The 27,500-nt window shown below is 34.9% G+C and overlaps 1 protein-coding gene and 1 long non-coding RNA gene across 28 annotated transcripts in view; both read right to left on the reverse strand.

Moving 5' to 3' along the window:
* LOC145245733 (CUGBP Elav-like family member 3-A) overlaps positions 1-27,500 on the reverse strand; it is a 979,738-nt gene that overhangs the window by 599,198 nt on the left and 353,040 nt on the right. The gene's annotated exons all lie outside the window — the stretch shown is intronic.
* Positions 11,048-19,506, reverse strand: LOC145245732 (uncharacterized). 2 transcript variants are annotated; one of them, XR_013863028.1, is made up of 2 exons: positions 12,221-19,506; positions 11,048-12,166 (listed from the first exon to the last, which is right to left on the reverse strand). It is a non-coding gene; the product is annotated as an uncharacterized LOC145245732 (long non-coding RNA). The 2 variants fall into 2 exon arrangements; XR_013863029.1 differs by having other exon boundaries at positions 11,048-12,169.

A 27,500-nucleotide genomic window follows, 5' to 3' on the forward strand; every position in this document is an offset into this window, starting at 1 on the left:
ATTTGTCTAGATTTCGTATATGTTGTTAGTTGTGATTTCAAAAGGTTAAAAACATATTTGGGTGCCATCAGTTAGAATCGAAACCGAAAGCAAAACTGTAGCATTCAAAGCCGGTGACGTTAGCACTGTACGTTTTAAATCCTTACTGTATATTGATATATATATATATATAATATAATAATAAAAACGAAATCTGCATTAACCAAAATAGCATATTTAAGCGTATTTTACAATCGGGCATTGCCGGGCGCCCTACAAGTATACACACACACACACACACACACACACACACACACACACACACACACACACACATATATATATATGTATATATATATATATATATATATATATATAAACAAGTTAGAAAAGTATTTCATCCAAGGCATGAAAATTGTTAAACAAAATGTTTTTACTATAGGCTTTAAAAATAAAGGTACACGATTCAATTTGAAATTTATTTATCTATATATATATATAACAACGTGGGGATGGAATTTCTTTTCCCCAAACGAACGCACCAGGTTCATCATGTACAAAATTCACTTTTTGTTGGTAACATCGGATGGAAATCACATCTGACGAGTTGATGAGAAAGAAAATTTTTATGAAAACAAGATGAAATAAACAAGAGTTATATAAAAGAAAGAATGTAAGCCTTTGAATTTCAACAAAATTGTGTACTCTCTCTCTCTCTCTCTCTCTCTCTCTCTCTCTATATATATATATATATATATATATATATATATATATGTGTGTGTGTGTGTGTGTGTGTGTGTGTGTGTGTGTGTGTGTGCCGTCATTTGCGCGCACGAATATGTTTGCACACAGAAATCCAATATCTATAATTGTTTCTTGCTAAATGCCTTTGTCCTCTCTTTCGTAATAAACCATTCCATACAAACGTCAGCTAAAACAAATGATTCGATTGATTCTCATGATTCCCGTCTCGGATTCCTCGTCTAATTATATTTCGTGTTTCTTTTATAATTATTTTCAGCTTTTCAAAATTGTGTCTAAATAATTTTTAAAATATTTTCTTTTCTTGTCGAAATAATTTGTTACAAAAATTAAAAACAAAGGGAATTAAAAAAAGAAAATGAAGTTTGAAAAAAAATGTCATGTGCTCCGAAGAAAACAACGAATTTCCACAAACTCTTGCAAAAATTGTACTCGTAACATCTAAGTAAAAAGTAATAGACATTTCGATAAAATATTTAAAAAAAAAATGATAAATAATTTTTCTAAAGAAATAATAATCAAAATTTTAAATTTAGGAAAAGTATTTGTTGAACAATACTTGCATTTTTTTGTGAAAAAACACAACGAAGAAAACAAAATACATAAAAAAAAAGAAAAACAATGGAAGGAAGGGGTGTTAAATTAATCACATTTTTTGTAATAAAATTAACATTACTGCCGTTCTCAACAGGAAGGCTTTTGTCAAAATTGTAAAAGAAATTGTCCTATCAATCTTATTGATCCGTTTATGGTGGCTTTTTTGTTATGCTCCCAAGTTTTTCAATTGAACAAACCAATAATTAACGAAAACTTGAAATACTAAAAGCATTCGTAATATAAACTAAAAAACTTACTTTCAATAAAATAAACTTACCAATAACATTCGAAAATATTAGTAAATTTATTAAAATAATTAACCAATGAAAAAATAAAATAATTAATTAATGAAAAAATGAAAAAAAAATAACTCTTATATAAATTCTTCAAAACCAGTTAGATAAATCTATTCTTGACGATGAATCCAGAAAGAAAAGTACGCGGACGATGGTGAATATGGCGATTACATCATTGACTTTCTGCCAGAAGTGAAGATCGTTGTTCGGAAGTTAGAAAAGATCAATAATAGATTTCATAGACAAATTTCTATTTTATTTAATGAAATATACCTAAGATGAAAAATGTTGCCTTAACACACACACACACACACACACACACACACACACACACACACACACACACACACACACACACACGCGCACACACACACACAGGCACACACACACACACACACAGAGGCACACACATAAATACACACATAAACATACACACACACGTATGTATGTATGTATATAGATATAGAGTTATCGGCAACTTAAAAAATATGAAAAATAAAATAAAAAATATAAAAAATAAAATAAAATATAAAAAAATAAAAATTACTTAAAAAAGAAAAGTATGTTATCTGCACAGATTTACAGGCTGCGCGCACGTGCGTGACTTTAGATATCAAAGTTAAACGACCCCGTTCCCCCCACCCCCTGCCGCCCGCACCCCACCCTCTTTTCCTCTTCCCACGCACGCTTTCCCATTTTATGTTTTCCCCTTCTCCTAACAACGAACGCCGGGAACTGAAATTTTATTACCAACTTATTATTCATATTTTTACGCAGTCATCTTATCTATTTATTTATTTTTTAATTTATTAGATTTATTTTATGCGTCCCTTTTTTATTTTATGTGTCCCTTTTTTATTTTATGTGTCCCTTTTTTATTTTATGTGTATCTTTATTTTGTTTTGTGTGACCCTTTTTCGTTTGCCTTCATTTTCTACCCTTTACTCAGTTTCTTTGTTCCGATTTTTTTTAACGAAACCAATCCATACCTTACTCACAAAACAAATATCATGGTTCAATGCCCCTCCCCTTCCATTCTTCTACTACTACGACTATTGCTGTTAGATAATAGCAGGGTTAAAAGCGTTAATTAGCAATTATCGATCTATCTATCTATCTATCTATCGATCGATCTAGCTATCTATCTATCTTTGTATCGGTTTATCAATATATTTCTCTATCTCTCTATCTTTATCAATATATCTATCCATCTATCTTTGTATCTGTTTATCTAGCTATCGATCTATCTATCTATCGATCTATCTTCCTATCTAATTAGAAGTAAACAAGAGATGAGATGGGAAGCTATGTTTTGATAAAAGTTGTCAAAACATGTTGAGGTGTAAACTGGACAAGTTGTTTGACCAACATCGGAAGTATGTGTCTGTCTGTCACGCGTTCTGGTTAGCTGAAAAATAATTGAGCTGAAATTTGGACGTCGAACAGGACGGATGGGTTAACGGTTTTCTCCTGCCCCCCCTTGGAACTGACGTGTCTCAAATTTGAGACTAAGAGAAACCCACAAGCAAAGATATTCACTTTCCATTCTTCTGCAATCGACACATGGGAAGTAATAAAAAACTATATAAAATCAACCATCGTTTTGGAGTTGAAATGCATTTGTACACAGGTTCCAGCTTCCATTCAAGAACGGATGAAATTCCGTGGTGGAGCAAAAGACCAACGACTCAGTTGAAAAGTTGATGAGGTATGTCGAAATACATGTATGTGTTCATGTAATTATCTGACACACATGCACGCAACACACTAAGACGTAAGAATAATAAATAGTTAAAATAATAGAGAACCCCACTATAGACCTTTAGTAACACGACGCAGAATCACACGACATTTATATGAACATCATCCCATAATGTACTACTACTACTACTACTACTACTACTACTACTACTACTACTGCTGCTACTACTAGTTATGGTGTCGGCACTATTGTTATTTGAATAGACAAGTATTTGACGAACGGGAGGTCAAAAATTAACCTTTTAGCTAAGGGAAGTTACCGAAATTTCTATTTAGTCTTATTGAGTGCGGGACTCCTGGGAGGGGGGTCGGCACGGCGGCCCACCACATAGCTTAGTGAGTGAACGGTACAGACGTCATATATATATATATATATATATATATATATATATATATATATATATATATATATATATATACACCGTTTATTACTACAAGTATGTTTAAACGTAAAAACTTAATTAAAAATATTTATATATGCAACGAAAGAAAATTTATAGCTAAGCAAAGTTTGGAGCTTATTAATCAACAGTTATGATCGCATTCAAATCAATAGATTTGATAATTAGTTTCGTATAAAAAAAACATACATAAATACATACATTATTGATTTGATCGTTATCAATATTATCTATGCAAATAAATATAGACTAAGTTTAATAAAACAAATTAATAAATTATTAAATAAAATATTTTTATGTAAATGTATATCAATACGAATATAATTTATTAATATGTGAATTTAATGTTGGTGGCTCTACATCAAAATTCAAACATGTGAGGCTGGTGAGGGGGTTCGGCCCAGCGACGCATGGCGTAGCTTAATAAGTGTACGGCAAAGGCCTAATATATATATATATATATATATATATAAATTTACGTAAATTAAATTTTTTTAAAATTCCATTTTCACCCCAAACAAGGTAGAGTGCCACTTTTATGTAAAGGGCTACTATCGGGGACATAAGTTGCAGGGTACTATGTAGGGAGTTGAACAGCGAGATGTCCGTTCACATTACACTTGAACTTCTGCATGCCAGTACAGTTGGGAAAGTAGGAGCTCGGAAGGGAGTTCTAAAGTCTTGCAATTCTGTGGAAGAAACTATTAGACTTTTCTTACATCTAGGGATCTCTACTGTGTAGGGGTGGGATTTTGCTGCTTGTCGGGTTTGTCGAGGTATATACTTCTAGTTCGTCAGAGCATTCACCATTAAAATACTTGTAGAACAGGCAGAGGGATGCAATATTACGTCGATGGGACAGAGGTTGAAGCATAAATGACAGTTTAGGACCTATCAGGTTGGCGTTTGTCTTTTGAACCCTGTCTAGGAGCGAAAGACTAGTAGCAGATGCATCAGCCCAAATGTGACAATAATACTCCATACATTGGTGAATAGTGGCTTTGTAGAGATACAGTATACTTTCAAGTGTAAGTAGCTTTCTAGCACGGTAGAGAGAGCCCACCTTCTTCGCATCAGCCTTCGCAATGCTATCTATGCATCTGTTCAAACTCATGTTCGCTGTGAATGTTAGGCCGAGAAGTTTGAAAGAAGTACTTTCAGGTAATGTATATTTAACCATAGCTATTGGTAGTTTAAAAGGTCTCGTGTAATTATTGAAGGAAATAAGCTTAATCTTGGCAGCATTGCTTTTCAATATTTCCTTCGACAGTGCTCGATACGTAAGTAAAGCCATTTAGTAAGTTTTGAAAATATATATGACAGTTAAGCAAAACAGAATTTTCCGCGTTTCATCCTCGTAAGGATTCGTCAGGCTATACTACTTTACAAAGTAATGTCTCTTACATTTATTCCGCCCAAAATGGATCAGAGGGAATTGCAAATCACATTATTATAATGACCGAGCTTAGGCATTCATAACCTGAAAGTTTCATTGACAATGGTGGTGACTATGTAGAAAAGTAAATTCGGGACCACAAAACGTCTTTCGGTTTAGTGGTATCACTTCCGTCTTCGTAGCTATTCAACTTTTGAGTAAAAGGTTGAATGATTTTACTTTTGGAACGACCCATATATATATATATATATATATATATATATATATATATATATATATATATATATATATATATATTGTTATCAAGGAGTAAATCTTTAACAAAGCAAAATTATCAAGATAAAAAACTCAACACTATTAAGAGGAACAAATTATAATATTAAATGAAGATGAGGAATAAAAGTTATATATAAGTTTATTATATCAGTACAATAAAGAAAAGTAAAGTAAAAAATTAAGAAACAACTTCCTCATGTCATGACATTTCGATGCTAAATGCTTCTCATCAGAAGAGGATATATTGTGAACCAACGATGACCTCAGAAATAGGTGTTTTATCGCACAAGTTTATTAATTCGCCTCCATCTATGTCGGGTGTGAGAATGCATAAAATATATTTTTCTGTTCTGGTGAGTAATTTAGTGCTTCTTTCAACAAGAGCGAGTTATAATGATGTCGTATGGCGGGACTACTATGATAATGCATTTTAAAAATATTATTGACAAGAAATAATAACGAGCGCCTTTTCAGAGAAGAACATCTGAGGCAGTAATTTGTTCTCATGTTCTCACAAAATTCCAAAGGTGGAGTTGATTAATAAATACACATGTACAAGATTTTGACTAATGAGATATAAAACTTATAAATCTATGAACAATAAAAAAGGTGTCGTTGTCAAACTACGTTTTTTTTTTTCAGAATAAAATCACTTGGCTCTGAGAAAACCGGTTGCAACGCTGGTAGTGTCAATGTAAGCAAAATAACTTTTTGTACTCGTGAATATTTATTGATTAAAATAGTTATTCGTTTATAACGGAAGCAAGGTCAATTCTGTTCTCGTCTAAGCTATCAGTAAGCTGTCTTTGTATCAATCGAAGCTAGGATAATGTGTTTAGTACGTATGGATTTGGGGGTGTAAGTATTGACACGTGTGTAAAGAAAATGTGACTTGATTCCTACGTGTGTTTTATTTGGAACTTGATGACATGTAAACAGCGCCCACGACGAATAGCAGGCGCGTTTGCGTGCGTATCGGCGGTGATGACGTACACACACACACACACACACACACACACACACACACACACACACACACACACACACACACACACACACACACACACACACGAGCAAATGGACGGACACACGTATGCATTCATGCGTACTAAAATATACATAGGAAGACATTCATGTACAGACTAACGAATATATCACATACATACATACATACATGATGATTGCAACGTCTTGTCAGACGAGTGCCACTCCCTCAGACATTTAAAATCCATGAGCCCAAATGCCCGAGGGAGTATCTATACAAGTATGATGTTACAGAGTCTTAGCTTTGTACGACAGCTAAGTCTCTCTCTCGGTTCAAAATGTTGAGATCCAGCAACAAGCAAGAGCAAGATAGCCAGCAACAAATTAAACTGTAGACCAGCTTAATGCGGGTAATGGTCTTCCGCTTTAAGGTTTTTTTAAATCAGAGATTTGCTTCTCCTAGAAAGGTTGCCTTCACCACGGCTTACGGGAGCCCTCTCCACCCCAAACATACATACATACATACATACATACATAGAAACACGCATATATATACGCATGTTTTAAACCCGGCACGGACCATTGTAGAAACCGTGTGCACATAAAACACCTACTGTGCGCACACAAAGCACACGCATACACAGAAAAACACAGTTAGGTATATATATGGACACACATACGCATACAGACATAGACGCAAGCATGCACAGACGCATACACGTGCATACACACCAACGTGCGCATATATACACGGAGACACAGACTGAAATAAACACGTGAACTCAGACGCGCGCCTACACAGGCACACGTGTTCCTCCTGCGACGTGAAAAAATGGAATCAGCAGAAAACGATAGGCGGTGCTTTTTAACATTTTTCGCATTTTTTTTTTTCAAACTTTTTTGAAAAACATTTAGTGAGTCAGAATTTCGAAGTTTCAAACGAAGACAAAAAATAGAGAGAAATAAGAAGATGAAAATCAGTAAAAAGAAGGAAAAGGAATAAAAGAAAAAAGAGAATAAGAAGAAAAAATGAAGAAGTATTGAATATACAAAAGATGAAGAAGTATTGAATATACAAAAGATGAAGAAGTATTGAATATACAAAAGATGAAGAAGTATTGAATATACAAAAAATGAAGAAGTATTGAATATACAAAAAATGAAGAAGTATTGAATATACAAAAAATGAAGAAGTATTGAATACACAAAAGATGAAGAAGTATTGAATATACAAAAGATGAAGAAGTATTGAATATACAAAAGATGAAGAAGTATTGAATACACAAAAGATGAAGAAGTATTGAATATACAAAAAATGAAGAAGTATTGAATATACAAAAAATGAAGAAGTATTGAATATACAAAAGATGAAGAAGTATTGAATATACAAAAGATGAAGAAGTATTGAATATACAAAAGATGAAGAAGTATTGAATATACAAAAGATGGAAAAAAGGTTGGAAAAAAAGGAACAAAGAATATTTTAGAAAAAGAAAAGTAAAAAAAAAAAACACGTGAAAAGAAAGAAAGAAATCAAGAAGAAAAATCCGAAAAAAAGAATAAGATAAAGAAAGAAAAAAGTTGGACAAAGAACAACTAAAATTCACCAATGCGTTGAACATGAAAAAGCAAAATCTTCAAGAAACTATTTTTTTTATTTTTTGTTTGATTTCTTAAAAAACAAAAAACAAAAAAGAAAAAAACTCGATCCCTGAACAATTTAATTGCTTAAAAATAAACGCAAACATATGTAACTACATTTTAAAATAAGAAAAAAAAAATAAATAAAAATATTATACAAAATAAAATATGAAAAAAAACCCCATTAATTTTCAAATAAACATAATTTGCCATTAAGTGTGATATCAAAAATGATGTTAAAAAATTCAAATTAATACAATTTAATAAATAATCAATTAAAAATACATTAAAAAATCCTTTAGTTTTTTTTTATGAAAGAGGTCACCACTTCTCAAGGCCTGGAAGTCACTCTAGGATAAAAACTTAAGTGTTGGGTAAATGGTGAGACAACATGATCAGTTATGGTGGAACTTGGCATACATTATTTTAAAGGACGGCTCAATAGGAATTTCCTCACATTACATTTGTAAAAAGAATCTGTTATAGACAGTCGGGAAGTAGACACGCGGTATTGTATTCCACAAAGTGTTCGGTATTTACATGTATCTATTTATTACTTCAACTCTTTGTCCACGCAGATTTTCATAAATTGAAACTCTTAAAGTTGGGTTTATGGTCTAATGCTTTATTACAAGCGACAATGATTTAAGATTTACATCCAGGCATAGCTGAGAGAAAAAGAACAATCTACCCGTGACCAAAGATATGATTTAATTCGAAATTCCATGCGAGTTTTCAAATTTGACATAAGATTCACAAGTTCGATTGTTCAAAAAGAAGCAGCAGAAAAAGATAAGATGGTTACAACGGCCGAAACGTTATTACTGTAACAGCAACAAATATAGAAAGTAGTCCGAATAGTTCAAATAATACTTGTCATTTGATATTTTTCGTATCGTAGCTTATTTACCGCATATGATTCCATGGCTGATGTAATCTGGGCTATCTGGGCCACTGGATCATATCCGATGGAAGGCGCACTACTGAAATACAAAGTCGTATAACCGCAGTCAAATACGCTTTCAAGAGATTATCATCAATCATGACAAAGAGAAACGTTAAAATAGACACCAAATTCGGAATACTCCGAACGTATGTATGGGCTGTTCTATTATACGGTTGTGAATGCTGGACAATCACCAACATCACGAGGAAGAGACAAGAGGCAACTGAAACTTGGTTCCTGATGAGAATTTGGAAGATATCCTGGACAGAAAAGAAAACAAACCAAGAGGTGTTAAAAATGGCAAACACAAAAAGGTCTTTAATAAGAACAGTACGAAAAAGACAAATGAAGTTCATGGGCCATGTCTACAGAAAAAGCGGAATAAAACGGGAAAGATCGTGGTTAAAAGATGCAGAGGACGATAGTGGCAAACGTAAGTTAACAATCTGAACACTTGGCCAAAATCAACAATGATGAGCAGCACTGAATTCATGAATGCCTCGATGGAGAGAGATAGATGGAAAGCCATAGATGTCAATGCACCACTTGAATAAATAAATGCCCCGGGAGTGAATGTTACAGAGCCGCCGGCGCTGGTAGCAGCAGCTAACGTACGCAAACGACCAAGATGTGATGTCACGGTAGAGACAAAGGACACACGTGAACGGAGAAGCGATATTCGGAAAAGTGCGTGTTCGAAACATCATACGTGGCTTGAGAAAGAGGAATAAAGGTCTTTTGTTAAAAACTGGAACAACGAAACCAATAGAAACATCATGTGTAATATTAGTATCCAATCAAGTATGTGAGCCGCCATTTTGTTTTGTATATGAATGCAATTAGATCGAGTTAAGCCATGGCACCCAAAATACATCTGCGAAATACTTAAGACTTCTATCCAGTCATGGCTGACGGAACGAGAACATACTATCCCCATGGATTAAATAAAGGGTTCCATTCCAAAATTTTCCGAATTTAGCTGGAAGATTCCCGAGCTTGATAATATACACGTGAAGACCGAAACGTTGTGTAAATGACACCCAAGTAGTAGTCCGAGGGCTCGAAATAATATGAAAACATGAAACGTTTTGAAAGGGGAGAAGATAAAAAATGTCTCCAGTCTCAGACACGAGAGTAAAACTAATGAGTACATATCTAAGGAAATTGCTGAAACTCTAGAGGACGTCTTCCAGTTTTGTAATGAAATGAGGCCGTAACTGATTAGTAACGTTCAATGCTGCCAAAATGAAGCTTATTTCCTTTTAATAATTACAAGAAACCTTCTCAACCACCGATTGCCATTGATAATGATACACTGCCTGAAAGTACTCCCCTCACTCTTTTAGGGTTAACATTCACAAACAACCTGAATTGGAACAAATACATTGAGGCAATTGCCAAGGTTGCTGCGAGGAAGTTGGGCTCTCTCAACTGTGCTAAAAGGCTACTCACACCTCAGAGTATTCTGTATCTCTACAAGGCCACGGTTTGCTCATGCATAGAGTATTGTTGCCACATCTAAGCTGGTGCATTTGCCACTAGTCTCTCGCTGTTAGAGGGGTTCAAAAAAGAGTCGCCAACCTAATAGGTCCTGGACTATCAACTAAACTCCAACCTCTGTCCCATCGCCGAAATGTGACATTCTTGTGTCTGTTCTACAAGTATTCCAATGGCAAGTGCTCTGACGACCTCCGACTACTCGTACCCCCCTCCACTACAATACCCACGACAATCCCGACAAGCAGCAAAATCCCACCCCTGCACTGTAGAGGTCCATAGATGCCAGAAAGCCTTCTACTCGAATAGCTTTTTCCCTCGGACTGCTTCACTTTGAAATTCCCTCCCGGGCCCTTGCTTTCCTGACTGTACTGACATGCAGAAGTTCAAGTGTAATGTAAACACATATCTCATTGCCCAACTCCCTAAATAGTAACCCTGACAATCTGGTCCCCCAAAATAGCTCCTCACGACTAAGTGGGTCTGTGCCTTGTTTGGGGCGAAATAATAAAAATAATAATAATAATAATAATAATAATAATAATAATAATAATAATAATAATAATAATAATAATAATAATGTCGTAAGCTTGGTTTATTTTAAAACGTTCGCACAGATGTTTTGCGGCTGTGAGTACTAATAGTCTTTCACTCCCCATTAAGATAACAGTAGCAAGGACTGATCCGTCTCTGTTGGAGACTCCAATATAACAGCGATTTATTTATTTATTTTAGTTGAACTCGACTACTTTTTTGGGAAAAAATGCGGAAGAGTAAGTCTCTAGTAGCCATCAGCGTAATACAACCTATTCCTGACTTAGGTGAATTCTGGAACAAATTGCCTGGTGGGATGGGGTTGTTGGAATGATGGAAAGGGATGAGTATTAGGGTGTCGGCGGGTACGAGTAGTTGGATTTATGAAAGAGAATGGGTGTGGCCATAAAAGTCTCTTGTTTAAGAGGGTGAGGGCGGCTCGAGGTGGGGTGTGTGTGTGTCCGGCTGGCGTACTATGATGACAACGATGGAAACAGAAAACGAGGTCACTCGTGTGGATGAGGATGATGATGAGGATGATGAGGCGTTCGGTTCCCGACGTCTTCTTATCCGTTCTTCACTCTGCACTTTTTTATTCATTTTCTTTTCATTATATCATTTTTATTCCGTCTTTTTTCTTTTTTGTTGTTATTTTTTTCGACTTGTATCCATATCCGCCATTTTTTAAATCATATTTTTTGCTTCATGTTTTGTTTTATTTTTGCTTTCGTAATTCGTTTTCCATTTTCTTCGTTCAATTTGATTTTCTTCCACGCTTTCTTCTTTTAATTATTCTTTATTGTCCCTTTCCTTTTTTTCTCTTCCTTTTTTTCTCTTCCTTTCTTTTCTCTTCCTTTTTTCTCTTCCTTTTTTTCTCTTCCTTTTTTTCTTTCGTTTCTCTTTTATTTTCTTTTTACTATTGCTTCTTCTTTTTCTTCTTCTCCGTCTTTTTTCTTCTTCTTCTTTTTCTCTTCTTCTTCGTCTTTTTCTTCTTTTTCCCTCTTCTACGTCTTTTTCTTTTCTTCTTCTTCTTTCTCTTCTCCGTCTTTTTCTTTTCTTCTTTTTTCCTCATCCTGACCTTCTTCTTCTTCTTCTTCTTCTTCTTTCTCTTCTCCGTCTTTTTCTTTTCTTCTTTTTTCCTCATCCTGACCTTCTTCTTCTTCTTCTTCTTCTTCTTCTTCTTCTTCTTCTTCTTCTTCTTCTTCTTCTTCTTCTTCTTGTCCAACATTGAGCGAGTGTTTCCGTATCCATCTAGTCCCCTACCCCAACCCTAGCAGACTTCCCCGTCCCTTCTCTGCAGGTATGCGTGTGTCTATCCCCCTGTTTCTCATCAATTCAATTCTACCCTTTTCCAGAAATACGTTAGCGTCTTCTGTGAAATGGGGCCATGAACACACACACACACACACACACACACACACACACACACACACACACACACACACACACACACACACATAGAACACCCTAACCCTTACTCCCGTTCATTGCATGTTATTCCTTTCTAATTCTTTCTTTTACTTCTCTTCTTTCATGTCAGCTAAATAAGATATTCAAAAAATAGATAAAAACCGAAAGAATAGAAGAGGAGACAAACAGTAAAAAAAGATGAAGAAGAAAAAATGATGGAATAAAGAAGAAAGTAACGAATAAATAAAACGAGTAAAAGATGAAGAACACAAAAAGATGCAAAATATTGAACAAAAACAACAAAAAGGATATTGAAGAAGAAAGAAGATGGAGCAGTAAAAAAGAAGCACAAATAATAAGAAAAATAAAAAAAAACTCCGAAAAATTCGAGAAAGGCGAAGAAATTATAAAAGTAGAGAAGGAGGAAGCAAAAAATGATGTGAAACGAATGAGAAGAAAAATAAAAAAGAAAAAGACGAAGGAAGAAGTAAAAGGAAAAAAGAGATGAAGTTGAAGAAGTAGAAAAAGCAGATAATAAGAAAAATAAATACAATACCAAAAAAAAAAAAAAAACGAAGAAAAAGACGAGGGAAGAAGAAAAAGTAAAGTAAAGATATGATGAAGATGAAGGAGAAGTAGAAGAAAGCGAAGGAACATCAGTAAGAAAACAGAAAAAGACGAAGAAAATAAAAAGATGAAAAGAAAAAAGAAAAGAAAAATAGCGACAAAAGAAGAGGACGAAAAAATTAAGAAAGATGAGATAAAAAAAAAAAAAACGAAAGGGTAGCAAAGGTTAAATATGATGGAGGCACGCCGCCATCATCGCCGCCACGGCCGCCAGGGCCTCCGCCACCATCGCTGCCGCGAGTGTGGAATGAGGAAGTGTGCCTGATGGTTTTATGCTAGCGTGAATGGTTTGAAGAGGAAGGAACGATACAAGGGTTTGGGTCGGAGATTGGAAGGAAGAAAGACTGGGTTGGGGTATTTACTCGTGGCACGAGGGGGTGAGGTGGTAGAGGTTGGCACGGAGAGGCAACGAAAGGAATGGGTTGGAAATAGGAGGAATGTTGTGTTTTCATTCTGGAAAAAAACCGATGGAAGAATTTAATGAACTTTTGATTTGACTAATGACGCTGAAAGAAACATCCCCCCCCAACTTATCCCCCACACTCCCACTCGATCATCTTCTGTCCCCTTTCACTACCACTAACTCCTCCGTTAACTAAACGCATATCTTCCGTGCAGACATTGCGAAAACATTGCCAATAGGCTGACATGATTTTAGCCTCTTTTGTTCAAGGTTTTTCCATATTTTCTTTTTTTTTTTTTTTTTAGGATCGGGAAAATACATTTTGTGTAGCTTCGTTTTTCTTTTTTCATTTTCTTTCTCTTCTTTTTTCTTTCTTTTCTTGTCTTTTTCTTATTTTCTTCTTTTTTTTCTTTAATTTCTTTTTTACTTTTTGTTTCTCACTCCTTGTGTATTCATCCACTCGTTCTTTGGTGTTTATTAGATAGAATCGACAGATCGATTAAAAAAATGTTTTAAGCACAAACAATATTATGTACTTAATTGTTATGCTGAAAATATATCCACAAATTACGAAAAATTATCGGATAGAAATTTATTTCTAATCAAAGCTAATTTTTACGGAAAATTGGGTAGAATCGTATTTTTCTTAGTAAGCAGTAGTTCATACGCAGGGGACATAACTCTGAAACGAATATTTTAGATTATTTGTTTATGGCTGCAATATTTGTTGTCTATAGCGAAAGACTATTTTTTTTTATTTTACTAAAAACATATAAGCAGTTTTACTGGATAAATTTTCGTAATTATTGGATATATTACTATTTTCGACATAACAATTAATTAAGTACATAATATTGTTTTACTTAAAACGATATTTTTAAAAAATCGAGTTGTCGATTATATCTTAACAAGCACCCATTTTTCTTTCACTTGTTTCGTTTATGAATCCTTGCGCTTATTTTTTTATAACTTTTTTATGAAGGTGTCACCACTTATCAAGGCCCGGGGGCCACTCGAGGATAAGGGTTTATGAGTGTACAGTATTCAATGGGACAATATCGTTGTAATCGTTTTTTTTTTCTTTTAATTTATTTCGTTTATCTTTTTTATTCATTTCTTTTCTTTCTTTCTTAATTCTCGGGACCTGCAAACTGTCATGCGAGATCGAGAGAACTAGAAGTCGTGTAGATTCGGCGGTGAAACGCCTGAAAGACGACGGAGATGAGACGAGAGTCTTTCTTTCTTTCGATCTCACTTTAGTTTAATTTTTCACCTTCATAGTCTTCTTTTTTCTTTCTTTTTCCATTTATTTCTTTCACTCCGTTTATTTTTGATTAATTACTTTTTGTAATTCCCCCCCCCCATACACTTTCCTTTCTTCCTTTCCCTTCCTCTTTCTACTTTTCTTTCTTTCTTTCTTTACTTCCTTCTTTCTTTCTTTCCTTCCTCCTTTTTTCTTTCTTTCTTGCTTTCACCCCATCTTTAATTCATTTTCCCCCTTCTTTATTTATTTGTTTCTTTTTACCCTTTTTCCATTCTTTCACTCACATTTTGTTCCGCCTGTCTGTCCGTTTTTCTTTTCAGACAAAACTCGCCTTCCCTTTGCCCTAACGTTGCAAAGCTCTTTTGTTTTCTGACGGAATCCCTCTTAAGGAATATCATCATTATTATTGGAATCGGTCCTATTACGAGACGCTTCTTCTTCTTCTTCTTCTTCTTCTTCTTCTTCTTCTTCTTCTTCTTCTTCTTCTTCAAATCCTACTGCTCCTGCTGCTACCGTCGTCGCCGTTGGAATGCGCTTTAAGTATGTCATTGGAGAATAAATGTTATCGAATGACATTCCTTGAATAAAGACACGAAGCGACGCTTACCGTTCGAACAGGACAAAGAGAAACATGGAAGGGGGAGTGGTAGGAGTGGGACTAGTAGAAAATATGAGGAAGGCAGAGAAAGCGAAAGTGAAAGTTACAGTGAAACACATGAAAACAACATCGTTAATTTCTTTTTATATTTACTGCGCCCTTTTTTTGCCACGTGCTTTTTCCTTTTGCAATGGAATGATGCCGATTTTAATATGAACACCATTGATAAGATAATGATCGTCTACTTTTTATCGGATTATCAGCCAAATGATCGCATCCCCCCCCCTCCCCGCTCCTGTTTTCGTGATTTCTCCGGGAGGGAAACTTAGCTGTATGTGACGTCATCATGTGTGGTACAGCTTACAATTCACTAATTATTCAAATAAACAGGGATACACTCGTGTTGTTTTCATGTATTAAACGTGGTCATTATTCGTGTTAGGAGTTTGATTTATGATAGCATCGTACCAAGTCCTTATTTAATTGGCTCCTCACGAGGGCAGAGCAGATACAAGATCGTTTTTTTTTATGTGGAGAAAACCCAACTTCGACCAAAAAAAAACAAAAAAAAACGGACACTATTAGGTTGGACTACTACTACTACTACTAATAAAATGTGACTTAGTCTAGAAGAATTTCTTATTTATTGACCGAATAGAGAGAAGAGATAAAGTGTTTACGAATGAAAATACTGTAACAGAGCGCGGACGCACGTATACAAATGCATACGAAATGAGAAAGGACGTCACCGTAGGAAAAAAGACTATAAAAATAGTTAGAGAAATAATCACGTGGGAGACGTCACAATTGTGATGAGAAGTCACGTGTGGCGGGAGAATGAGGGAATAAATGTCGTTGTTTCAACGGTTAAAAGCAAATTGAAGTTCTTGTCTATTCTTTGTCTACTTTACGACTGAGGCTACAACGTATAAGGTAATGTTACATAAGCTCGACGTTTCAATAATTATTTGAAGTTGGGAAAGACATTTAAATACATTTTGGATGACCAATTTTGGGGAGCTGGATATCCCCCACATCAATAATCAGTTTTGTATCTACATTTATGTAACGGGGCCACCGACACGTACAGAAATGACCAACTTGTAACAAAAGCGTGATGTCACGGCAGAATCGGAGGAAAAGAAAGTAGAAATTAAGAGGAGAGAAATCACATATCGGCGCAACAGAGACTTTAAAACATATGTCGACACAGCGGAGTTTTTGTAACCACGTGGCGGCGCGACAACAACTTTTAAACAAGATGCAAGGCTCATTCACACTTTTTACAAAATTTTTGGAGACCTTATACAGTGGAACGAATTACAGATATAATAAACGGTTATCGTTGCAGGCTAAGATATTGTTAATTAACCCCGAAGGAAAAGCAGAAATGCAACCATATTGTCATTGGCTTGGAAAATACGTGTCAGGCTGCTAATGGAGAAACGACCAGTAATAAATGCTTTTTCTTTCAACTAAAAAAAAGCAAAACAAAACAAAAACTCGTGTTGAATTTCTTTCCTTTGTTTCTTTGCGATACTTAAAGCTCGATTTAAGCTTGATTTTCTCCACATTAAAAAATCGATCTTGCGTCCGCGTTACAAACGTTACAAATAGGCTTAAAATTTCCCTTGCATCGACGAAATATTTACTCTGAATTTAGAATTAACATATTAAAATTGATAATCACAAATATTTAAATTGCTAATAATGTTTGAAATTATAATTTATAAGAACCCACGTATAAATCAATAAAAAAAATATTTATATGCGTATATATGGTGAGAATGAAAATTTGTTCATGGAATCTACGTTTAGGTTTAGGCACAGAAAAAAAGTGTGGGAAATTAATGATAGTGGTTTCAGCTATACGAGTGTTTTTCGTGAAAGTCAAAACAAAGGGCTACCATAGATTGGAGCTCAGACGAGCACTTGCCATGTAAAATTTAAAATGTTTAGACAAAAAATTGGCTGAGTAATTTGGTAGAGACCGCAGAGGTCACTTTTTAAAAAAAATTTTGGCCCTTATTTTGACCCCTTAAGAATTATTGTTTTCGGCTCAAATCAAATTAAAACGTTTGATCCATGTTCAAGTAATCTACATCTAAAATTGTAAGTGTTTAGACCCAAAATTGGCGGAAGAGTTTGGTAGAGTTTTCAAAGATCAAATCGTTGAACTTTGACTCCTTGACAGCCAAATGTCTGGCCGAAAACCAATAAAAAGGGTTTTCTCAAATCTCAATACCCCGTATGTCAAATCTCGAGTCTGTAGACTGAAAATTGACAGAGTAGTTTGACAGGGAAATGTACACAGACAGACACACAGACAAATAATTACACCTACATTTTGTGCTGGCTCGCGTTACAGGACAAGAAATCAATTAAATATAAAATTGTGCGAAAGATGTCTGATAAAATAGGAACCTTTGATAGTAAAATTAATCACTTCACAAGGTCAGAAATTCTGGGCAGCAGTGAAGATGTTTAAGTGCACCATTTTTTCTTACCACCGACAGAAATTAGGTTGTACTTCTTTTATACGATTACACTTTCAATAATCATTGGTGGTTAATATAAAGCTCTACTAAACTGATTGGAGCAACAGCTTCCTAGGCGTGACAACGATATTCCATCTTAAATCTTAAAGGTATATCTGGCTCTTATATAAGTTGAGGATTGTATCAGAAGTCAGATACTTTATGGAGAGTTAGAATGATCCAACTATTTTACCAGCAAATGTTTAAAGTTGGAAAATCTGTAATGCTACGTCCTTTAAGTTTTAAATCTTTTCACAATTGAAGCTAAAATAAATTTAAGTGGGGCTATTTTCCCAAGCTATTCTCCCAAGCTATTTTCCCAAGCTATTTTCCCAAGCTATTTTCCCAAGCTATTCTCCCAAGCTATTCTCCCAAGTTATTCTCCCAAGATATTCTCTTAACATATTATGCCCTTAACCGTTTGAGTTAAGGGCAAAATGGATTCACTGATTGATATGATAATTAAGTGATTGATTTTGCGCTACGAAACAGATACTGTCAAGAATTGTATAACTCAACTGAATTAAAGGAATGGATTATAAGATGGTCAACATCATGAAATTTGGAATACAACTTTTTGTCATTTGTTCTCTCTCTCTATATCTATATATATAAGTTCCATTTTGTTGTATGTATATAAATATATTTGAACTTAATATTAATAGGACAATCTTGCCACATGAAAATATTCAATATTCAAGATGGGGTATCGATAGAAAAAAAATTGAATTTAAACTCTGTAAATACGAATTCACAATGAATTTATTATTCGACGAGGAATACAAGTTGAAGTTTAAATCTTGCATTCTTATCGAATAATAAATTTGTTGCAAATAATAATTTACAAAGTTTAAAATCAATTTCTCATATATCTATAATATAAAGCTGAACGTCTATGTGTGTCTGGTCACGAATAGGCTCCTATATGGTTGACTATTATAGAAAACTGATCACATATAATCATAGAAGATGTATGAAGACACAGAAATAAGTATGTTTGATCTGACATAATGATGATTCATTAAAATTGTGGGGTGTGCGTACGCGCCTGGGCCTCAAAGTAATGAAATAAAAAATAAAAAAATAAAAAAAACACGTTTACAAGTGTTTTTGATATAGATGTACATAAGAATACTTTGATAAGTATGTTTTAACTTAAATAGGGATGGTATAATAAAATTGTGATGTGTGCGTTCGCACCTGGCCTCCATAGAATGGAAATAGGCAAAAACTTTAATAAATACTTTTCATATCTATCTGCGTATGTATACTTTGATAATTATGTTTCAGTTTGAAGAAATATGGTATAATAAAATTATGCGGTGTTCGTTCGCGCCTGACTTCCATAGAATGGAAATATATCACTAAATTTAACACGGTTTTTTAATATAGATCTACAGAATATTATGATAAGTGTTTCAGTGTAAACAGGTATGGTATAATAAATTATGGGGTTTATCTATTTTATTTTTACTTTCATCATATTTTGCTTTGATTTTGATACCCCCAAATTCTAAGCTATCTCTTTACAACCCTTCCTTTTCATAACCTATCATACTTTCGTGAATCAGAGTCCATTTTCTATAGGCTGTTTTTGAACCCAGTCAACGACGGGTACTTTTGCTAGTATATATATATATATATATATATATATATATATATATATATATATATATATATATATATATTCCTATAAATTTGAGGTTTTTGTGTATTGATATTCATATTAAAAACTTTTTTCTATTTATTTAAACAAAAAATACAACTTTGTTATATGTGTGTCATTGAATTGCATTCATCTCCAAAATATCTAGCTAATTTGTATATGTTTTAAACATTCATTTTAATTAATTCTTAATTAGGTTTTTTTGGTTTTCTTATGGAATGATCATCTTTAGCTATTACGTGTAATTATATCCATGCAGATATTCTATATGATTTATACTTGTGCAATATTTGCGTGGAAAGTTTGTAGTACACACAAAACTTTTTCCATATATATTTTGTACGCGTATATATTTTTGTTTAAAAAATTTTGCTTACCAAACTCCTCCTAGAATTTTTGGTCTGCAACATGAAACTTAATATATAAGGTATACAAACTCATGCGAAACTTTATATTTGCATTTAGACCGGGGAAAATCGGTGCAAAAATGTGACAATTAAAACAATAAAATTTGCCAGGTGAAGGTCGAACGATGGCATTACGAAAATACATGCGTAACATAATAGCTATTGTTCATGTTTTAATTTTTAGCCTTGCAGCAAACATATTTTTCATGGCTCAGGCCTTAACGTCAAAGGACAAAGTAAATCGTAAGCTAAACATTTTGGTTTCGATTCTCGGTGGCGGCGCACGAGTCATTTTTTCCTTTTTAAATCAAAATAGCTTGCTAGTATATATATGGAGAGAGACATAGCGACAGAAAGAAATGAAAGAAACACAAAAAAATTCTGAAATTTTTCAGAGAGTTTGAACAACAAAAAAAAAATATTAAAAAGAAGTTAAATCCTCTTAGAATTAGAATTTAGAGAAATGGTGGAAATTAAAAACAAAGAATTGTAGGAACAGATGTAAACTTGGCTGCAGGAATTACATTCGACTTCTTTGCATAATTCTCTGGAATTTAGGTGTGAAAATATAAGAAGTTTTCTTCTTCTTCTTCGTCTTCTTCTTCTTCTTCTTCTTCTTCTTCTTCTTCTTCTTCTTCCTCGTCTGCTGCTGCTGCTATTTATTGTGCGTAGTATGTGAAAAAAATATTTTCTTTGTATTTATTACAATGAACCAAATTGTTTTCCTGTTTTCGAACCCCACGAAAAACAAAAAAAAAAACGAAGAAGAAATTGCTTTTTACTTTAAGAGAGAGAAAGAGAGAGAGAGAGAGAGAGAGAGAGAGAGAGGGAGAGAGAGAAAGAGGGAGGGAGGGAGGGAGAGAGAATCATTACTTAATGATTCTTTTTTTTTCTCTCCCTCTTTGTTTACGTTTCTTCGGTCTCTAATAAAAACATATTATGCTTGACGTTTTTATCGCGTCTTATTTGCTATTTGAAATTCTCTCGTTATATTATTGACCAATCAGAAAGAAGGGTTTATTTCGTCATAATGTATAATGTCACATCCGGTTGTTGATAAATTAAGAGCGTATATTTAATCACGAATGTTTACAATTTATTCACTATATAACAAATAAGTCTTAATTAATAAAATGCCCTTTTCCAAAACCAACATCAAAATTTCATCGAATATCCTGCTAGTTTGGCAGGCCGAGAGTAGGCTCATATTCTTTTCACGAGAGGTTCACGGAAAGCCAAATTAATTCACGAAGGTCTTCGATGTGAGGCGTCATTAACAGACCAAAATTGTTGAGGAAATACCACGTGTCGGGGCCTGTCGCTCCAATCATCGCCTCGAAACACACATTAGTCGAAAAGACCGGTATATTTTGATTGATTATTTATTTTTGTTGACGTTGACACATGTCTAGGATTTGTTGACGATTCTTTTACTGATGAAATCGCAAAAATGTTGACACAAGTCGCATCTCATATATCTGGAAGATTAGCTATTTGTCATCTGTATCCAAGTTGAAGTTAATCCACACACAACTGTTCAAAAACTTGCTTCCGAATTAGACGTAACGTATACAACGATTTCCAACCACTCGAGAGAGATAAGAAAGACAAAAAAACTTGATAAATGGAGGTTCCTCACGAATTGAGCGACAATCCAAAAGAAATGCCGTTATGAAGTGTCATCTTAGCTTCTTTTACGCAACAAGAACGACTTGTTTCTTGACCGGGTCGTGACTTGCAATAAAAAGGTAGTTCTTTACGACAACCGGCGACGCTCAACTCAGTGGTTAGACGCCGACGAAGCTCCACGATACATCCCGAAGCCAGAGTTGCACCAAAAGAAGGTCATGCTGACTGTTTGATTGTCTGCGACCGGTCTTATCCATTACAGTTTTCTGAATGCAAGCGAAACCATTACGGCGGATAAGTACTGCCAACAAATGGATGAAATTAATTTGAAAATTTGATAACAACACCCAGTATTAGTCAACAGAAAAGGCGCAATTCTCTTCCACGACATGCCCGACCGCAACGTTGCGAAACCGACCCTGCAGAAGTTGAACGAATTTGGCCACGAAACTTTGCTCCATCCGCCATACTCTTCAGACCTCTCGCCTACCGACTACTACTTTTTCAAGCATCTCGACAACTTTCTGCGTGAAAAATGCTTCAAAAACTTAAGCGATATCAAAAACGCCTTCAGTGACTTCATCGCCACTAGTATAAATACATTTGTTTTGCATTGACAAAAGTGTGTTGATTCTGATGGTGATTATTTCGATCAATAATTTTTGTTTGAGCCGAGATTTGTTTATCTGAATTTAAGAATTAAAAACCATAAAAACTTGTCAACTGGATATGAAAAAAACTTCGTGTTTTATATTTTGAACAACATTTCTCTCGTTCAAAGTTTAATAAAAAAATATTTTCCTAAAATCGAGACCACCCCCAAATTATATTTCCAAATTAGAACCCATAAAAAGAGAACCCTCCAAATATCCCCCTGTCGAGTACAAATATCTCGAGGATTGTCGAGAGTGAGAATATGAATTGCGAAACTGTAAAATAAAAAATAGCTTTGTATGTGATATTCGCAATCAAATAATCACCAAAGACAACAAAAGTGTCATATTATGTAAAAAATATTCTTTGAATAATATTTTTTATAAAGACAGATAAAGGAAAACAATAATAAAAATGTATATAAGATAAACGAATGAGATGTATCGTGGCTGTTACACACGAATCACGTTCGTTACAATTCAAACCTTTCTCGGACTCCCGCGCCGCCCGGAACCGTCGAAAAGGAACAAACAAAAATAAATCCAACTCGGGTTTTCTTTCTTTTTTTTAACACAGCTTGTTTATTACCGTATTTCTTTCTGTCTGTTTTGACACCAGCTAAAAACTATCTCGCTACTACTATGGGGCCACATGTCCATCTCACCTGGTTCGCGTTTTTCTTTCTGCTCCACTACACGACGACCGTAGATATCCATTTCTCGATGTCGACTTTACACATTCATCTTTTTCAAACGCACTTTTTCGTCTGCACGATCACATGATGTTCTTTTTTTCCTTTTTCTTCTTTTGCAAGCTCGCGCACACTTTCCAATTTGCATATGTCTATTTTTGGCTACTGCTGCTAATATTCTCGCAAGCCAGCTATCCCACATCTGCCGCTGATATTTTCTCACGTGCTCATACGCGCTCTTTTACAGAGAGAGAGAGAGAGAGAGAGAGAGAGAGAGAGAGAGAGAGAGAGAGAGAGAGAGAGAGAGAAGTAAATTAAAGAAAGGAAAAAAAATTAGGAAAAAGAGGAAATAAAAAAGCTAACCAAGAAGGAAGAAAAGCGAAGGGTCGTGGGGAAGAAAGCAAAACAGTCTTTGACGCGTGTTTTTCTCCAAATTTATTGATAGAAGCGTCGTAATGGCGAGCGCCAAAGCTGGCCGACTTTACATTTCGCAATAAAGCTCAACAGGTTTTCGCCCGCAAGATATTGCGTCTAAGGATTTGATGGAGGAGTTTGCTACGGATCGGTTGATCAGATAGTGCCTTCTGGATGAGGTCGGGTGGTGTCAGTTCTTGGATGAATTGTGCGGGGAGATGCATGAAAAGAAGTACCCCCCTCTTTTTAATATCGAGTGTTTTTCTTTCTTCCAAGCATTTCCGATTGGTCGACATTATTAACTTTGCTGCGTTTCCAACACAAAAATATCTCGGAAAGATTAGACTAGATTTTTTGGAATAATAAACAAAACAAGAACATAGAGTCCTGAGATGCGTTCATTTAATCTGCGCGCTTAGCGATGAAAATGCAAGTAAAACCTGAAGTGTGACAAAACAACCGACCGACTGAACCTCTTGAACGTATTTTAAATAAGTTACGTCCATGCAATTTGCGCGTTTAACAATGAGGATACTATTTTTAAAATCCTTTGTTCTTTGTTCTTAATAAAGAATTATCACTTAATAAAACCAAAAGCAATTCGAGGATACGCGTTAATGAGAGTAAATGATTGTCAGTTGAAAGATGAACAATATTGTGAGAGGATTGAGAAAATCAGAATTACTGTTTTGAACAATCGATGAATATTATTTGTTGACATCAGACTTGAAGACGACTACGTTGTAATCAGCAGTGATGTAGTCCCGTCGTAACATGTTCTGTGGATAGTGTAACTCTCATACACAGAATACCCGAGTGGACTGACAGTAAATGCTTGACATCTAAAAACAATATATGCATAAAAATTGAGCAGGAAAAATAATTATAAAAATAAACCCGATTTATTGGATTTTGTTTAAAAACAAAAAACCGAAGAAAAATGAAGAAAAAAAAAAACGAAGAAAAAAAAAATGAAAACCTGAATGTAAATTGCGTTTGCGGAAGATATTAAATGCCTTTCCCTCATATTTTCTCATCCTAAAATATTTTTGGTAAAATAAATTAAAATAAAGTGAAAGTTTATTAAGCGTGTATGTATTTATATTTGCAAAAGTAGAATGGTGGAAGGCAGGTTGAAAGGGGCTTTGGAGGGAGGGGGGAAATATTTGCACCTTATTCTGAAAAGATGTTATATTTTCGGAATAAGGTTTGAAACATATTGACTTTATTTCGGAGAAAGAAATGATCATTCTAGATGTACAAAAAATAAATTATGGGATATTTAATAGAGAGAGAGAGAGAGAGAGAGAGAGAGAGAGAGAGAGAGAGAGAGAGAGAGAGAGAGAGAGAATGATATTAACAGAAAATATGAATTTGGATGTAAAAAACAAATAAATCATGGAATATCTGAGAAGAAGAAGAAGAAGAAGAACGGAGGAAGGAGGAGAAAGAGAATAAAGGAAATGAAAATAAGAAAAGTCAGAAAGAAAATACAAAAAAAATGATGGATGAGGAGAAAAGAGAATTGAAGCAAGATGAGTAGAGAGAGAGAGAGAGAGAGAGAGAGAGAGAGAGAGAGAGAGAGAGAGAGAGAGAGAGAATTTGAAGAAAGAATGAAATAGACAACCAATAAGAGAGATGGAGAGAAAGAGAAAGATAAAAAAGAAAAAGAGGTTTAGAAAAGAATTCGTAATTTATTAACCATCAAAGTCACATTCGTCTTCAAAAGATCCGATTCTCTCTCCCTATCCCCTCTCTTTCTCTCCCCCCTCTCTCTCTCTCTCTCTCTATATATATATATATGTATATATATAATACTCTTCCGCAGCGACTTAGTCCACAATACATTGTAGTCTATATTACAAAACCTATCTAAGAACATTCCCAGAAACATATAGTGAATTTGTGTGAAATATAACAGAAATCGACATAGTCGTTTCGGAATCTATAGGGAACTCACTCACACACAGACACAATATATATATATATATATAGATGTATGTATAGAGAGAGATGTATGTATGTGCGCGTGTGTGTGTGTGCGTGCATGTGCATATGTGCAAGTGTGCGTATACGTGCATTTGTGATCATGCTATAGTCAGATCTATACGCAGATAGCTGTCACGTGCATGTCAAGCTTCTGTTCGAAAAGATTCTTCCGAATCGAATTCACAAACCAATCAATCGATTAGTTTGACGAGATTGGCAAAATGTCATTCAATGCCTGGAGGAATTCGATAGAATTTCTTTTTTTTTTTTCAGGTTTTTCTTTTTGAAAATTTCAAGTTAACGATGTTTGGATTACAAATTAAATTCATTCTTCTGAACTGAATTCGAGCGTCGATTGTCAACACGAAGCCTTTAACAAAATGACAATGTGACAGAAAAAAGGGCCAATTCTTTGACATACATCCATTAGATGCACTTAGTGAGGAGACTGCAATTTTATATTTATGTGTGACTAATCGACGGACAGATTGTTATAGAGATAAGATTATTTCAAATAGAATCACGACAAACAAAAAACAATGGTTCTCCTTTTCAAAAAACACTTGTCTAGCCAAAATCACTGTCAATAATCCCCCCCCCACTCGTCATCAGTGCCTAAACCTAAACGTGTGTGCCATGAACAAAGCTTCTTTCCTAGAACTGTCCGTTGGAGGATCTCTTTCCCGCTGACTACAATGTTGTCATCTTCAAGTCCAACGTAAACAAGTTCTTATTGAATCGTCCTCGCAAATAATCTAATTATACCGAATTACCGCCACAAACGATTATTACGCTAGTGTCATAATGACTACAATACACAAATTAACCCTTATCCTCGATTGGCCTCCGGGCCTTAATATGTGGTAAACCCTTTTGTAAAAAAAAAAAAAATTTAAAAAATGGCAAACCAAAATTTCATAGAGATACGAATACGTATTTGATGTAAACCAATCAACGAAATCCGCCCGAATTCAAGTAAAGACACATCCTGCCTTGACAGAGTTCAAAATAGACTTCGTAGCTTAGTGGGAGATGCCATTTTCTCTTCCTTGAAACCTCTTTCCCACAGAAGAAACATTGCGAGCCTGTGTCTGCTTTATCGTTATTTTCATGGAAAGTGCTCGTCTGAGCTCCAATCTATAGTCCCTCCTCGCCAAACTTTCACGAAAAACACTCGTCTATCTGAAACCACTATCAATAATTTCCTATACTCTTTATCTGTGTCTAAATCTAAGCGTAGATTCCATGAACAAAGTTTCTTTCTTAGAAATGCACGTCTGTAGATCTCTCTTCCGTTTGTCTGCTTTCCAGCTGACTACAATTTTGTCGTCTTCAAGTCCAACGTAAACAAGTTCTTGATGAACCGTCCCCTTAAGTAACCAAATTTACAAAATTTCCACTACTTACGGTTGCTAGTCTATAATTCCATTGACTAATGTCCACTCATTAAACCTTATCCTTGAGTGGCCTCCGGGCCTTGATAAGTGGTCACTCCTATGTAAAAAAATGTAATTATAATTCAGTTTTATGTATCGTCTATACATCTTTTTTTAGCTTGTTTTGATTGTGTTTTTAGTATCTTTGTCTATTCGAGGAATTGGATTTTATTGCTTGTCCACATCTCGACTTTTGCGTTCGACACACGTTCACCGGCAGCGAGAGAGAACGTGGGATGATTATGCACCCCTTGGTGCAATTTTTACTTGATAGTCGTAAAATTTTAGTCCCTCTCCTCTTTACCCCAACCACTTTGTAAAAGCCACGCTTGCGCAGTGAGGCTAACTGGGTAAAAGCGACTTTGGAGAATTTCAGCTCTTGAAGCGTTTCGTAATTTTATTATTTTCTGTTGCTACCTTTCCGAAGCTTCCTTTTGGTTACACCCCCATCTCACTTCCGCTTCTTTTAAAACATCCTAACCAGACCGAAATCCAACTCCATCTCCACAAAAAAATATGCCCCCCCCCAAAAAAAAAAGCCCAAAAAAACAACAAAAGACAAAACCAAACCAATATCTTCTCTTAACAGCTATCCACTTCCGCCCGGTTGCCTTCTGAATGCCACCTTTTCCAAACCTGTCAACTCATTTCCGCTTGCATCTCTTTGCCCGCCTGACAACCCCATTTTCATCTGCATCTCTCAGG

Source organism: Euprymna scolopes, chromosome 23 (assembly GCF_053919585.1).
Source record: "Euprymna scolopes isolate OS-2025 chromosome 23, ASM5391958v1, whole genome shotgun sequence".
Taxonomy (NCBI): domain Eukaryota; kingdom Metazoa; phylum Mollusca; class Cephalopoda; order Sepiida; family Sepiolidae; genus Euprymna; species Euprymna scolopes.